We start from the raw sequence: 16,729 nt of genomic DNA on the forward strand, positions 1-16,729 counted from the left end.
CACGTACACTGGTGGTTCCATCGTGGGGAAGAGATTGGCAATGTGCAAAAACGATCTACGCAACTGGGAAGCGCACTTGAGGCGATGTCAAGTTAATATACAATAATCAATGAAATATGATAAATATAACAAATTTAATTCATCGCAGACACCTGCATGCATCTGTTTTCGTATAGCTTTTTTTTTCTCCTGTTTTTATCTTACTAATCTTCACCAATCCAATATAATATTTATTTAATATGGGTATTACATTTGAATGTTTAAATTGTTGGAAACTGGTTTTATGCAATTCTTTTTTTAATAATAGGAGACTGCAACTTAAGCCTGGCCCACACGACAACCATTTCCTTAGCAGTTTTCATGTAATTTTTATGCTAGCGCGCCTGCTCCCGTGTGGGTAACATTTCAGCACCCTTCCAAGGGGTCTGGCTCTGGGTATAAAAGTTTTCATAACCGAAGTCTTAGCCAAAACCGTAATAGAACGTGTTCTATTTTTCTGCTATACCCACGAGCTGGAGCCGTCAAGATGGCGGACCCACGTGTTGCAATATAACCCCGTATATAGTCTGTATTGTCAACATTAAGGGACGTAACAAATGTAATGGTATGCCAAATGAAACTTTATAATAGTAAAACTACTATGGAATATATTTGTTAAGCTGAAATTGCCACAGAAAGAAGTAATCGGAAATTTTAAAATACGTTATGAAAATACGTTGCATTCTATATTACCCATTTTCTCCTATTACATTCGCAGAAGCTGCGGTAGCGTAGTGGCGAATGGCACGATGGCAGAGGTAGAAGAGTGATTTTGAATGTGGTTCGAATCCTCAACAATCCAATTTTTTTTTAGTTTTTTTAAATAACAGATAATTAAATTACATACTGTGCTTTCTGCAAATATAAATTATTAGAATTTATGATATAATATTATTAACTACATTTAGGTGTCTCAGTCCATTGATTTTATTCATAGTACTACGTACCTACCTAGATTTATTTTTACTTTTAAAAAAGTAAAGTAAAATCACATGTTCACAAATAATTTAAACCAAAAGTTAATTTTATAATTAAAACGCCAACGTTTATTAAGAAACGAGTGTCCATAAATTAATAATGAATAAACTGATACTTCATAGCGACACAACTGTGAGGGTAAAAAAAAACATGCAAAATGTTTTTCTTCACCTAAGATTTAAATTTATTACGCGGTATTTGCGTGTTTATTTGTCTCACTGGGTTACAAAAAATATTATTTACAATTCCTCTAATTATGTAGTTAAATATATAAGTAATCAATAAATCTTATATATAACATATATGAATCGGTAGCATTTTTTTACTATTACAATGAAATTAGCATGATTAACTGTATAATTAAATTAATATTAGAATTTAAACCGTACATAAACTACATTTAGTAAACCCAATGTCCCTTGTATCATTTAAATTTACATATTTTTAGATTTTGAAATTAACCTACAACTTAAAAATATATTTGTAATTCCAAAATTGCTCTTAATTTGTTTTTAAATACTAAACCAATTTTGTTATTTATTTGCAAATGAAAAATATAAGATAAAATATCAAATAATATTTCCGCAAGTTACATAATTTTTAACACAAACAGGTGTAACTTTCACTTTTTTTTCAGTATTTTGATAAGTTGACTACGACAGGTTTATCCTCCCCTGATATGTTTGCTTTGGTCGGCAACTGCGTTGGCTGGTTTTCTGTTAGCATTCTAGGTATCGTGTGTATGGAGTTAAGAAATCTTTCTGCGGTTCTGCTATACAAATTTTTATGAAAATTTTTATACCCATGGGTATAACAGAAGTTATAGCAGAAAATGGGCATCGTGTGGGGTGGGCTTTAACGAAAAACACATATGAACAAGTTTGCCAACATATTGGAGCAGGTAAATTCATATTTTGTGTAAAATGTTAAAGATTTTAATTCGTTGAATGCACCTGTCCAAATGAATTCCAACACTGACAAAGCTGTATTTTTCACTTATTCAGCTGTTAATTTTCCACCTTGAAGACATTGTGTTGTTACAACAATTACCCATTTTTTAAAGATGCTTGCTTTGTCTCCCAGAAAACCTTTCACAGCCATGATCTCATCGCCACATTATATTAGCCAACAATCCACAAAAATGACTGTGTCACTTGATCTTTCATCCAAGCATTTAAAAATAACAAATTACAACCAATGAATTCATTAACATCTGTTTGTACGGTGCCTAGTTTTTCATAGTAAAATAATAAATCATAGCACTTTTATAATTTACAATACTTATAAATTTACTGCTTAAATATTTTTGCGGCTTTTTTACACTTATCGAAAGGTGCGATGATGCAGCCTTCTTTTTATATTTGTTTTGAAATATACTGGAGAAGTAGTCAAGATTGATGGATAGTCCGAACTTTAGTTTCCAATGAAATGAACACTATATTTTTGACGCAGTTCAATGTTACCTAAGTGAACTTAGACCGAAAAAAAAAAACTTTCAGGGATCTAATAAAATACATCATCAATATATTTATGAAGAGTAGTAGTATAGGAATGGGGCTCCGGAAACTGGGTCCGGGGCGAGGATTGAGGAGTGGGATTGTCGGTCCGCCATCTTGGATTGTGACATCACGGCGGCCATCTTGGATGGTTGTAACCTTGACCCTTGACCTTGACCCCGGCGGCCATTTTGGATCCGCCATCTTGGATCCGCCATTTTGGATGACGTCATTGTGTTCTAGAAAATTCTGGCGATGTGTTTTCCGCCATTTTGAATTATGACGTCAACGTTGCAGTTTCCGTTACGCCCGCCATCTTTAACTTTTTTATTTATTATCCGATTTTAATGATTTTTTTTTTTTAAATTTATAAATAAAATTAAATAATAAAATTTTAATATAATATTTGTAAAAAATATACATTTACGACACGGAGTTCGGAGTCCTCGGTTCGAACCCGACGAATGCAAAAAAAAAATTAAAAATGGCGACAGGCTCCTTCCTCAATGGTGGTTGCAGGCAGACTGAATCCCACCACTTTTTTCAAAGCATATATATCGTCAACTAGTATGACGTCATGTCCACCATCTTGAAATTTGGACGCCATCTTGAAAATCTTGATTTATTATCCGAATTTAATGAAAAAAATTCCAAAATTCATCAAAAAATTAACGTATTTGAATTCTGTTTGATTATATCAATGTACATCCTTGGTTCGATTCCCGGCGAGAGTAAAAGGTCGATCCTTCCTCCATGAAAGCTACCTAGACTGATCTAACACCAACAATACCAAGGTATATATCGTCAACTGGTATGACATCATGTCCGCCATCTTGTCTTCATCCGCTGGAGACCACCATCTTGTTTTCGTCTGCTAGAGTGTGCCGATACCATGTAGTATAATTATCTGGTCACCATACTTTTGTCCTCAACTGTTGACATTGACCTTAACCTTGAACCTTGACCTTGAAATTTGACCTTGACCTTGAAATTTGACCTTGACCTTGAAATTTGACCTTGACCTTGAAATTAGACATTGTCCTTGAAATTTCACTTTGCCCTTGTCGACCATCATGGATCCGACATTTTATGTTCAGTACATGCTACCAGGAGCTACCACCTGCTGGAGTACGCCATATTGTGTGTGTACTTGTATTATAGAGTACATTTCCATCTGGATAATTTTATTCTAACCTGCTACAGTGCAGTAATCATTTATTATGGAGGTGCCCTCCGCCATCTTGAAATTCGGCCGCCATCTTGAAATCATGTAATAATGTAGCTAGAAAAGCGGGAAAAAATCCAAAATTCATTAAATAAATCACTCATTAATTTAAATATCGATTCGATCGATTCCCGTCCTCGTTTCGATCCCTGGCCGATACAAAACAACTTTAATTAAAAAATATTAAAAAAGTGTTAGGTTTGAGAAAATAAAAACACCACAAGTTCTTTTAAAAAAATTTTATTAAATAAATTCAATACACTACTACAAGTACAAAAAAACACTGACAAATTACCAAAGCCTTTTGGATTCCTCGATTCAAACAGTCTTCTTATTGTACGGACTAAGCCTTTTACATGACTTTAAATGTCTATCCGATCCGTTCATCACCGCAGCCAGAGACGGACTGAAGTTCATAGCACCTATATATAGTCTCATTAGCCGATACAACACATGAGTCAAATCAATAACCATGTTCATTATACATCTCGGAGCATTTTTTATAATGACGATGTAAGCTATCGAGACGTGAAATTAGTTTATTGCACTTATTGCACTGAAATTGTATTCTTTGAACATTATAAGAACAACCGCTTCTTTCATGTTTGCGAGCATTTGAGGTGATAGTAAATGATGCACCACAGTATTTGCACTGATGCGAAGTACGCTCTTCATTAATTGAAGTATTTAATGCTGATGAAACTTCAGCTGATGGTGGAACAGCACATATCGAAGTCTCCTCCAGTGTTGTCAGAGGCGTTGCCAACGGGATCTGCTCCAACATCGTCGGCGCCGACGTCATGGTTCCCGTAGTCGATGGTACATCCTCCATCGAGTACGACGTTAAAGTCGGTAAAGATGCCATCGAAGTCTCAAGAACAAGCAATTACACGTCTTATGCACCAGAAGAAACAGACTAGGTGATCCGTACACCGTCGACGACAGTAACAAACTGAGCGTCCTGCTGTCTAGGACTCGTTTATATACATTAACCAGTTTTAATAATACGCTAGTCAAATCAAGAACATTTTTCTAAAATACTAGAGTCAAAACAACATTAAAAAAATAGAAGCACCATCAAAAAAAAGGAAGCACACTTGGAAGCACCTTCAAAAAAAGAAAAACAATAGGAAGCACCGACTACGAAAAGGCAGCACATTTGGAAGCACCGACAACGAAAAGACAGCACATTTGGCAGCACCGACAACGAAAAGGCAGCACATTTGGAAGCACCGACTACGAAAAGGCAGCACATTTGGAAGCACCGACTACGAAAAGGCAGCACATTTGGCAGCACCGACAACGAAAAGGCAGCACATTTACAAGCACCGACAACGCAAAGGCAGCACATTTGACAGCACAGACTACGAAAAGGCAGCACATTTGGAAGCACCGCCTACAGAAAGGCAGCACATTTGGAAGCACCGACTACGAAAAGGCAGCACATTTGGAAGCACCGACAACGAAAAGACAGCACATTTGGCAGCACCGACAACGAAAAGGCAGCACATTTGGAAGCACCGACTACGAAAAGGCAGCACATTTGACAGCACCGACAACGAAAAGACAGCACATTTGGAAGCGCCGACTACGAAAAGGCAGCACATTTGGAAGCACCGACAACGAAAAGGCAGCACATTTGGAAGCACCGACAACGAAAAGGCAGCACATTTGGAAGCACCGACAACGAAAAGGCAGCACATTTGGAAGCACCGACAACGAAAAGGCAGCACATTTGGAAGCACCGACAACGAAAAGGCAGCACATTTGGAAGCACCATCATCGAAAAGGCAGCACATTTGGAAGCTCCATCAACAAAAAAAAAGGCAACAAGGAAGCACAAGTTACGAGATCTAAGTCTTAGTTAGAAATCAGAATACAAGAAATAAAAACATTAAATTCTTATAATTTAAATTGTTTATTTTATTGCTTTACATTATACAAATGCAAGTAAAACAAGCCATTATTGTATGTAGCCAGCATTCCTCAGTTCCTTGAGTATGAAGGATATTTCTTTGATGCACGAATAGTTTCCTGCACAAAGCGAACCATGTAGAAGTCTTAGCCGGTCAACCAATATGTTTGGATCTTTCCATGATGTGTAATCAATCTCTTTCCATGATGTGTAATCAATCTCTTCTACCACCATCTTCCTTGCACCTTTATAAATATTATGATCTCTGGTGTCTTCCGTTTTACCACAAACTTTCATGTTTGAGACGGTGATCATCACAAGCTTGATCAGATTTATTTAATATATCACGTCGTTTCCACCGTTTCGGTCTCAGGACAACGCCACATTCTTCGATCTTGGCAGCTTTAGGTGCTTCATCATAGTCTATGTCTTTGTCAACAGCCTCAGAGTCACTGTAACAATCACCGTAGAAGGAATCGTCTTCACCCAATTTACCGTAATAATTCGATGTTGATGATGTTGAAGTGCCTTCATCGTCTTCATGCTTCCTTTTTAGAAGTCCATCATTTTTACAAAGTAGGAAAGATCTACTTGAATTCGGCTGGAATATATTCTCACTTTTCACGTTAAGGATTCTTCCATTGTCTTCATTCTTCCGTAAATCATCAACCTCCTTCAATTTAAGTTCTTTGTCGAGATCGGAAGAGCCAAGAAAATTATTGTCGTAATGCAGATCACTCTTCCTTAGGATGGTAGATTCATCGTTGTCCTCTATCTTGTACGCAGGCTTGGCGCTACAAGTTCTGCCATGTCTTTTTATGCTCTTTCTCTGCGTAAACGACTTGCTACATCGAACACAACTTATCATATTGCGCAGTGGATTTTTAACACAGTCATTCTTCTCGTGTTGTCTTTTATTCTTTCTCAAGATAAAATCTTTACTGCAAAACTTACACCTATGTTCTTTCGATACAGCGTCAGATCCCAAATCAGAATTCATATTAGTTACTGAGACTAATGCCAGATACCAATTGAGTGTTTTAAATTAAATCCAATACTTAAATAGAAATTTTTTCATATTTCATCAGCAAGAATTAATATATCTCCTGCAAAAGTACTTTATGCATGTAGTTCTGCTTTTCAACAACAGATGTCGCCACATGTTGCTTGCAGGTAAATAATATTTAGTTATTTTATGCGGGATGCGGGATGCTCACTAACGATCGCAAAAGAAGGATGGCTTCGCTAGACTCCAAGGAAAAGGAAGTTCGTCTTGCATGTTGGTGCTCCACAGATGTCTCATGGCATAATATTAATTTGACTGAGTAATGATATGTGTTAATTCCACCTTATTAAAATTTAACAAGTTTTGATTTAGTAGCAGAAATTATCGAATTAAATGTAACTCCAAATAAAATGACATGTCTCATCAGACAAAAAAAATCCATGCAGAGAGCGGTTTCTCAGAATAGTCAGAAACACTTGAAGAAACCACAGGAATGATTGCAAGAACACGGGAAAACCCATCAAAATATTGACAAGAATAATCAGGAGCACACAGAGAAAACCATCAAAATATTGACAAGAATATTCAGGAGCACACGGAGAAAACCATCATAATATTGACAAGAATAATCGGAAGCACACGGAGAAAACCGCCACAAGTTTTCTTTGTTATCATAAAATTACAGAAAAAAATTATTAAATAAAAAAACACAACAAATTCAAAAACTGATTATGCTAGCTTGTGAATTTCTCATTGTTGAGCAAAGATAGAGTTCTAGTCCAAGCCAGAATCAGTTTTTGAATTTGTTGTGTTTTTTTATTTAATAATTTTTTTCTGTAATTTTATGATAACAAAGAAAACTTGTGGCGGTTTTCTCCGTGTGCTTCCGATTATTCTTGTCAATATTATGATGGTTTTCTCCGTGTGCTCCTGAATATTCTTGTCAATATTTTGATGGTTTTCTCTGTGTGCTCCTGATTATACTTGTCAATATTTTGATGGATTTTCCCGTGTTCTTGCAATCATTCCTGTGGTTTCTTCAAGTGTTTCTGACTATTCTGAGAAACCGCTCTCTGCATGGATTTTTTTTGTCTGATGAGACATGTCATTTTATTTGGAGTTACATTTAATTCGATAATTTCTGCTACTAAATCAAAACTTGCAATATTTTTATAAGGTGGAATTAACACATATCATTACTCAGTCAAATTAATATTATGCCATGAGACATCTGTGGAGCACCAACATGCAAGACGAACTTCCTTTTCCTTGGAGTCTAGCGAAGCCATCCTTCTTTTGCGATCGTTAGTGAGCATCCCGCATCCCGCATAAAATAACTAAATATTATTTACCTGCAAGCAACATGTGGCGACATCTGTTGTTGAAAAGCAGAACTACATGCATAAAGTACTTTTGCAGGAGATATATTAATTCTCGCTGATGAAATATGAAAAAATTTCTATTTAAGTATTGGATCTAATTTAAAACACTTAATTGGTATCTGGCATTAGTCTCAGTAACTAATATGAATTCTGATTTGGGATCTGACGCTGTATCGAAAGAACATAGGTGTAAGTTTTGCAGTAAAGATTTTATCTTGAGAAAGAATAAAAGACAACACGAGAAGAATGACTGTGTTAAAAATCCACTGCGCAATATGATAAGTTGTGTTCGATGTAGCAAGTCGTTTACGCAGAGAGAGAGCCTAAAAAGACATGGCAGAACTTGTAGCGCCAAGCCTGCGTACAAGCTAGAGGACAACGATGAATCTACCATCCTAAGGAAGAGTGATCTGCATTACGACAATAATTTTCTTGGCTCTTCCGATCTCGACAAAGAACTTAAATTGAAGGAGGTTGATGATTTACGGAAGAATGAAGACAATGGAAGAATCCTTAACGTGAAAAGTGAGAATATATTCCAGCCGAATTCAAGTAGATCTTTCCTACTATGTAAAAATGATGGACTTCTAAAAAGGAAGCATGAAGACGATGAAGGCACTTCAACATCACCAACATCGAATTATTACGGTAAATTGGGTGAAGACGATTCCTTCTACGGTGATTGTTACAGTGACTCTGAGGCTGTTGACAAAGACATAGACTATGATGAAGCACCTAAAGCTGCCAAGATCGAAGAATTTGGCGGTGTCCTGAGACCGAAACGGTGGAAACGACGTGATATATTAAATAAATCTGATCAAGCTTGTGATGATCACCGTCTCAAACATGAAAGTTTGTGGTAAAACGGAAGACACCAGAGATCATAATATTTATAAAGGTGCAAGGAAGATGGTGGTAGAAGAGATTGATTACACATCATGGAAAGAGATTGATTACACATCATGGAAAGATCCAAACATATTGGTTGACCGGCTAAGACTTCTACATGGTTCGCTTTGTGCAGGAAACTATTCATGCATCAAAGAAATATCCTTCATACTCAAGGAACTGAGGAATGCTGGCTACATACAATAATGGCTTGTTTTACTTGCATTGGTATAATGTAAAGCAATAAAATAAATAATTTAAATTATAAGAATTTAATGTTTTAATTTCTTGTATTCTGATTTCTAACTAAGACTTAGATCTCGTAACTTGAGCTTCCTTGTTGCCTTTTTTTTTTGTTGATGGAGCTTCCAAATGTGCTGCCTTTTCGATGATGGTGCTTCCAAATGTGCTGCCTTTTCGTTGTCGGTGCTTCCAAATGTGCTGCCTTTTCGTTGTCGGTGCTTCCAAATGTGCTGCCTTTTCGTTGTCGGTGCTTCCAAATGTGCTGCCTTTTCGTTGTCGGTGCTTCCAAATGTGCTGCCTTTTCGTTGTCGGTGCTTCCAAATGTGCTGCCTTTTCGTAGTCGGCGCTTCCAAATGTGCTGTCTTTTCGTTGTCGGTGCTGTCAAATGTGCTGCCTTTTCATAGTCGGTGCTTCCAAATGTGCTGCCTTTCTGTAGGCGGTGCTTCCAAATGTGCTGCCTTTTCGTAGTCTGTGCTGTCAAATGTGCTGCCTTTGCGTTGTCGGTGCTTGCAAATGTGCTGCCTTTTCGTTGTCGGTGCTGCCAAATGTGCTGCCTTTTCGTTGTCGGTGCTGCCAAATGTGCTGTCTTTTCGTTGTCGGTGCTTCCAAATGTGCTGCCTTTTCGTAGTCGGTGCTTCCTATTGTTTTTCTTTTTTTGAAGGTGCTTCCAAGTGTGCTTCCTTTTTTTTTTGATGGTGCTTCTATTTTTTTAATGTTGTTTTGACTCTAGTATTTTAGTAAAATGTTCTTGATTTGACTAGCGTATTATTAAAACCGGTTAATGTATATAAACGAGTCCTAGACAGCAGAACGCTCAGTTTGTTACTGTCGTCGACGGTGTACGGATCACCTAGTTTGTTTCTTCTGGTGCATAAGACGTGTAATTGCTTGTTCTTGAGACTTCGATGGCATCTTTACCGACTTTAACGTCGTACTCGATGGAGGATGTACCATCGACTACGGGAACCATGACGTCGGCGCCGACGATGTTGGAGCAGATCCCGTTGGCAACGCCTCTGACAACACTGGAGGAGACTTCGATATGTGCTGTTCCACCATCAGCTGAAGTTTCATCAGCATTGAATACTTCAATTAATGAAGAGCGTACTTCGCATCAGTGCAAATACTGTGGTGCATCATTTACTATCACCTCAAATGCTCGCAGACATGAAAGAAGCGGTTGTTCTTATAATGTTCAAAGAATACAATTTCAGTGCAATAAGTGCAATAAACTAATTTCACGTCTCGATAGCTTACATCGTCATTATAAAAAATGCTCCGAGATGTATAATGAACATGGTTATTGATTTGACTCATGTGTTGTATCGGCTAATGAGACTATATATAGGTGCTATGAACTTCAGTCAGTCTCTGGCTGCGGTGATGAACGGATCGGATAGACATTTAAAGTCATGTAAAAGGCTTAGTCCGTACAATAAGAAGACTGTTTGAATCAAGGAATCCAAAAGGCTTTGGTAATTTGTCAGTGTTTTTTTGTACTTGTAGTAGTGTATTGAATTTTTTTAATAAAATTTTTTTAAAAGAACTTGTGGTGTTTTTATTTTCTCAAACCTAACACTTTTTTAGTATTTTTTAATTAAAGTTGTTTTGTATCGGCCAGGGAACGAACCGAGGACGGGAATCGATCGAATCGATATGTAAATTAATGAGTGATTTATTTAATGAATTTTGGATTTTTTCCCGCTTTTCTAGCTACATTATTACATGATTTCAAGATGGCGGCCGAATTTCAAGATGGCGGAGGGCACCTCCATAATAAATGATTACTGCACTGTAGCGGGTTAGAATAAAATTATCCAGATGGAAATGTACTCTATAATACAAGTACACACACAATATGGCATACTCCAGCAGGTGGTAGCTCCTGGTAGCATGTACTGAACATAAAATGTCGGATCCATGATGGTCGACAAGGGCAAAGTGAAATTTCAAGGACAATGTCTAATTTCAAGGTCAAGGTCAAATTTCAAGGTCAAGGTCAAATTTCAAGGTCAAGGTTCAAGGTTAAGGTCAATGTCAACAGTTGAGGACAAAAGTATGGTGACCAGATAATTATACTACATGGTATCGGCACACTCTAGCAGACGAAAACAAGATGGTGGTCTCCAGCGGATGAAGACAAGATGGCGGACATGATTTCATACCAGTTGACGATATATACCTTGGTATTGTTGGTGTTAGATCAGTCTAGGTAGCTTTCATGGAGGAAGGATCGACCGTTTACTCTCGCCGGGAATCGAACCAAGGACGTACATTGATATAATCAAACAGAATTCAAATACGTTAATTTTTTGATGAATTTTGGAATTTTTTTCATTAAATTCGGATAATAAATCAAGATTTTCAAGATGGCGTCCAAATTTCAAGATGGTGGACATGACGTCATACTAGTTGACGATATATATGCTTTGAAAAAAGTGGTGGGAGTCAGTCTGCCTGCAACCACCATTGAGGAAGGAGCCTGTCGCCATTTTTAATTTTTTTTTGCATTCGTCGGGTTCGAACCGAGGACTCCGAACTCCGTGTCGTAAATGTATATTTTTTACAAATATTATATTAAAATTTTATTATTTAATTTTATTTATAAATTTTAAAAAAAATTTCATTAAAATCGGATAATAAATAAAAAAGTTAAAGATGGCGGGCGTAACGGAAACTGCAACGTTGACGTCATAATTCAAAATGGCGGAAAACACATCGCCGGAATTTTCTAGAACACAATGACGTCATCCAAAATGGCGGATCCAAAATGGCAGATCCAAGATGGCGGATCAAAATGGCCGCCGGGGTCAAGGTCAAGGGTCAAGGTCACAACCATCCAAGATGGCCGCCGTGACGTCACAATCCAAGATGGCGGACCGACAATCCCACTCCTCAATCCTCGCCTCGGACCCAGTTTTCGGAGCCCCATTCCTATACTACTAAGAGTAATTTTTTTAACTAAATATTAAAATAAAAGCACATTACACTGTTCAAAATTTTTTTTCCTGGAAATGAATGAATCGTGATGGCAAAACTTTATCTGTAAGTTTGACGTCGTACCTCCTCTTTATTAAACAAAAAACCCGGGTCACAGTCTTGTCCATGGCCCGGGTAGTGCCACCACTCGTCACCAGATGGCAGTTGTAAATATAAAGAGACAATGTATTATAGTTATTTTATATATGTTATTATTGTAAATATTTAGGTAGATTATTAAGTGTATATTGTAAGTATGTTTTGTAGATGTGGAAATAATATTGTAAAATGCAAAAGATCAAAAGAGATAGAAATATGTAAAACTTTAACACAAATGGTTCTAGAAGAAACTTGTATAAATTGTGCGGGCTAACAAGCTTAGCCGAGCATATGAGGTAACGGCGGCTTAGACTTGCCTTCCCTTCATCATTTTCCTTTCCTTAACTAGCGACTCTCTCTCTCTTTCTATCTCTCCGATTCTCCTCAGCTAGCGACTCCTAGTGAAACCGCGGGCTTCCTTCGCTCGCTCTCTCTCTCTCTACCACTCTCCCATTCTCCTCAGCTAGCGACTCCTAGTGAAACCGCGGGCTTCCTTCTCTCTCTCTCTCTCTCTCATTCTACCTCTCTCTGCCCACCCTTCCGCTAGCGACTCTTCGTGAGACCGTGGGAAATCCTCTGCTAGCGACTCTTTGTGCGACCGCGGGCATCCCTCTCTCCAACTTCCATCCTTTCCGCTAGCGACTCTTCGTGAGACTGCGGGCATCCCCCTCTTCTACACCCACTCTTCCTGCTAGCCACCCGGTCAGCTGCACTGGGCCGAACGGTCCACTCCCGCCTCAGAGTGTGAGGCTGCTCTACCCCAAGAGCTGGCGCCGGGCAAACATCACGACGACCGAGCGACGTCCACCCCGTCTCCACATCTTCACCAGAGACGAGGCCGCGACATTTGGCGCCCGAACGTGTGGCACTACATCATCGAGACTACCAGAGTTCACGAACAACCAGCAGCATTCGGCGACTCGAACTGTATATTTACTAAACAAGTGTAGAAGAATGGGTGCAGGACAGAACGTGTAGAAATTCGTGACACAATGCTACCACACAGGTTGACAACCGCATGCGAAACAGGTCAACCACCAAGGGACTTTGACCTAAGGACAGGAGAGGGACCGTGGCACAACACATCTGAGGGCAAACTAGTGAGATCAGAGTTACCAACTGGTACATTGGTTTGGGACACAATATCAACACCAAGGCCCACACATGCACCAACACAGAAGGCAGGGGCAAACCTCATAGACTGGGAGGTACTTGCAAGCCCAGCAGTGCAACCAAACGTGCATATGGGGCGGACAGCTACCGCAACAGGACGCATAGTGCTACCAGAGTTCAGTGGGCTAGCGCATGAGGACCCATGCGAGTTTGTGCAGTGGTGTCAGGGACGGTTGACACAATGCGGGGTGCAGATTGAAGAATGGACACAACGCACGAGTGAGCAATTACGCGGGCAAGCTCGTGAGTGGTGGAACATGTGGGGACGCTATGACATGCAGTGGCAGGAGTTCGCTACCCGCTTAACACGGCGCTTCGACGACCGCATGGCAGTCATGAGCTGTAAGGCTCGCTTCTACGGCGAGACCCAAAAGGACTCAGAGTCAGTAGAGCAGTTCGTGGCAAACAAGCTGCGGCTGTACCGGCGCATAGCCCCAGGAGAAGACCCCGAGCAAGCTTTGCCAGAAGTTACTGCATTAATGCGAGAAGAGTTGCAACCATTCCTCAGGCCATACTGCAATGGGACGGTAGAGGACTACGTACGACAGGCAACAGCTACAGAAGGCAACCTACGACACCTCCTGGGACGTCGGACCGGGACAACTATCCCCGAACGAGGACCCAGACATCAGGTTGGAGCACCTGCAGGGACAAGCAAGGTCATACCGCAGGAACGTCCATGGCGGACAGCAACACAGGCGATCGAGGGCCCACCTGGTGGGACAGACCAAAACACATCTCCAGGATGGCGGAATGCAGGCAATCGGCGCGATGGAGGCCGACCACCACAGTGCCGTCTTGGATGCCCACAGGGCACGTATCACTGGCATCAGGACTGCCAGAGACACCAACAGCAACAACAACCAGCGGGAAAACGGGCAGTAGGGGGTGTAGGACCTACAGACTTAACCCCCGTACCAGCCAATCCCCTGCCGCAAGCCAGGGAGAACAACCTAGAACAACTGGGGCAGCTCACCACGCTAGAAAACCGACTGATGCGGATCCCCATCACCCTGAACGGGAGACAGACTGCCGCACTTATAGACACAGGGGCGAGCCATGTATTCGTTGCCCAGCACTGTGTACCACCCGCAGAAGTCACACCCAGACGCTGTGCCCTGCGCCTTGCTACGAACACTGGAACCGGGACAGCCATTGGAGATGCCACCATCACTGTGGGTATACGGGAGATGGTGACCCAAACTTCAGCAGTCGTGGTAGAAGGACTCAGAGAAGATTTGGTACTCGGACAGCCATGGTTGGTAGAGCAGGATGCCTTGATTTCACCAGCATCAGGCCTGGTAAATTTAGGTAAACGTGAGCGCCTGGCAGTATATACACTAGGAAGCATACCACCTTCCCACAGGTCACACGACCACAGGCCAGGTATGGGGCACAGTGAAACAAACGTGGAAGATTATTTAAATTAAATTTTTGACTATACAAATTGATTTTAAAAATTTTGTACCTATAGTATGTGAAAGAGAATACTACTCTGGTATGATCTGTATATGCATGTTACTTAGTCTTCAATAAAAAATTCATGTAATGAAAAACATAATTTCTGTTTCACTGTGCCCCACCCTCCCCTATGTATTGTATTATATACATATTATTTTTTTCAACAGATGTGTTTGTTACAGCACAGAAATGTATAAATTCTCATACTAAATATTCAGATTATTTACAGCTTGTTTTCACATATCTCACCTTTACTATCTTAGCTAAAGAAACTATGCACTAAATTAATTAAAATATGTGCTTTCCATGCCAGTAACATAAACTTCACATCGTTTGTGCCAAAATGAATGGACTTCCTGATGGTGTATACATACTTTTTTTTTTTTAACTTTATCACACTTAATAAGCAGTGGTGGCATACAGCTTTAATCCAAAAATTTCCTTTCGTTCCTCTTTAGTTAGGGAATGAATAAAACTCAATATATAATTAGTATTCTGTAAGCATTACTGTACCCAACCACACAGTAATTTGCATTACCTTTTCGTAGTTGGAGCTGTTGGAGTGATTGGAGCTTTAGAGCTGTTGGAGCATTGGAGCTCTTAGAGCTTTGGAGCACTTGGAGTAATTGGAGCTCTTGGAGCAGTTGGTGCTTACTGTGTATTGGCGAGATTGTATTCCTGTAACGAGATTGTATCACACCACATAGAATTTTCGTTCATATGTGCTTCCTTTTATTCAAATGCGATTGTGTGTACCATCCAGTGTGTGTACTGTGTGTTTTGTGTGTGAAACTAAGTGTTCTTTTTTTTTTTTTTGTTGAATGTGTGTTGTTTCGTTAAATGTGCCTAGTCAAATCTGTAGTAAGTCTGAATATTTACTAGTCCAAAACCTTTTTGTTTTGATAAAACATTTTTCCGGGATTCTAAGTCCTCTTTTAAGTGTGAAACATGAACCGTTGGTTTTAATGCTTGTAATTTATTTTAACGATATTTTAAGTCTTAAAGTTCGAAGACCTTGTTTTGACTGCTTGAAATATGTTATATTAGCCATAGACGAAGAAGGTTTTGTGGTTCAGAGACATCTGGTCTATACATTTGACATTGCCCATGCCCTGGTCTCGTGGTCTGAAGACACTTAGTCTATACATATAGCAATGTACATGAACTGAATTGAATGTATTTCATGCATTAAAAAAATATACTACCATGTTAGGCATCATGACAATGTATTTATTTCGTCGGCAAAGTATCTTGTCTAGTGATGTTTTTTCTTAGTGAATGATTAATAAACTACATGGGAAACAGAATTTAGAATTTTGTTTTAAGCTTTAGTTATCCATATCACTGATTGAGTATCAAACCAAAGACTGAAATCTAATGTGCAATCATTATTTTAATAAGTGAATTTTTGATGAATTTGGAATTTTTTTCTTAATTTCTAGGTTATATATTACAAATTTCCAATATGGCGGACATATCGGCTTATAGGAGGCTGGTTTGCAAGGAAACTATTATTCTATTAGGACTTTCCACCATATTTTATTGAAATTTTTATTTTTTTTATAAAATTAATTTTTTTGCATCACCCAGGAATTTAACCAAGGACGGATATCGATTGAATCAATCAGTATATTAATTTAAAATTTATTAAATGAAATTTTGGAATTTTTCCTGAATTTATAGCTAAATAATTACAATTTTCCAAGATGGCACACAAATGTCAAGATAAAGGATGCCACAGTAATAATAATAATAATAGATGATTACTGCACTCTAGTGGGTAAAAACTAAACTAACGTGATAGTAATGCATTCTAGGAGATGGCATGTGTACTACATGACATAG

The 16,729-nt window shown here is 39.0% G+C and overlaps 1 protein-coding gene across 1 annotated transcript in view; it reads right to left on the reverse strand.

Moving 5' to 3' along the window:
- Positions 1-15,583, reverse strand: part of LOC134529120 (SET domain-containing protein 9-like) — a 52,823-nt gene extending 37,240 nt beyond the window's left edge. The window contains exon 1 of the transcript XR_010074468.1: positions 15,423-15,583. The gene's annotated coding sequence lies outside the window, so the exon portion shown is untranslated. The remainder of the gene's footprint in view (positions 1-15,422) is intronic.
- Positions 15,584-16,729: the final 1,146 nt, after the last annotated feature.

The sequence above is a fragment of the Bacillus rossius genome, chromosome 2 (assembly GCF_032445375.1).
Source record: "Bacillus rossius redtenbacheri isolate Brsri chromosome 2, Brsri_v3, whole genome shotgun sequence".
In the NCBI taxonomy this organism is placed as follows: domain Eukaryota; kingdom Metazoa; phylum Arthropoda; class Insecta; order Phasmatodea; family Bacillidae; genus Bacillus; species Bacillus rossius.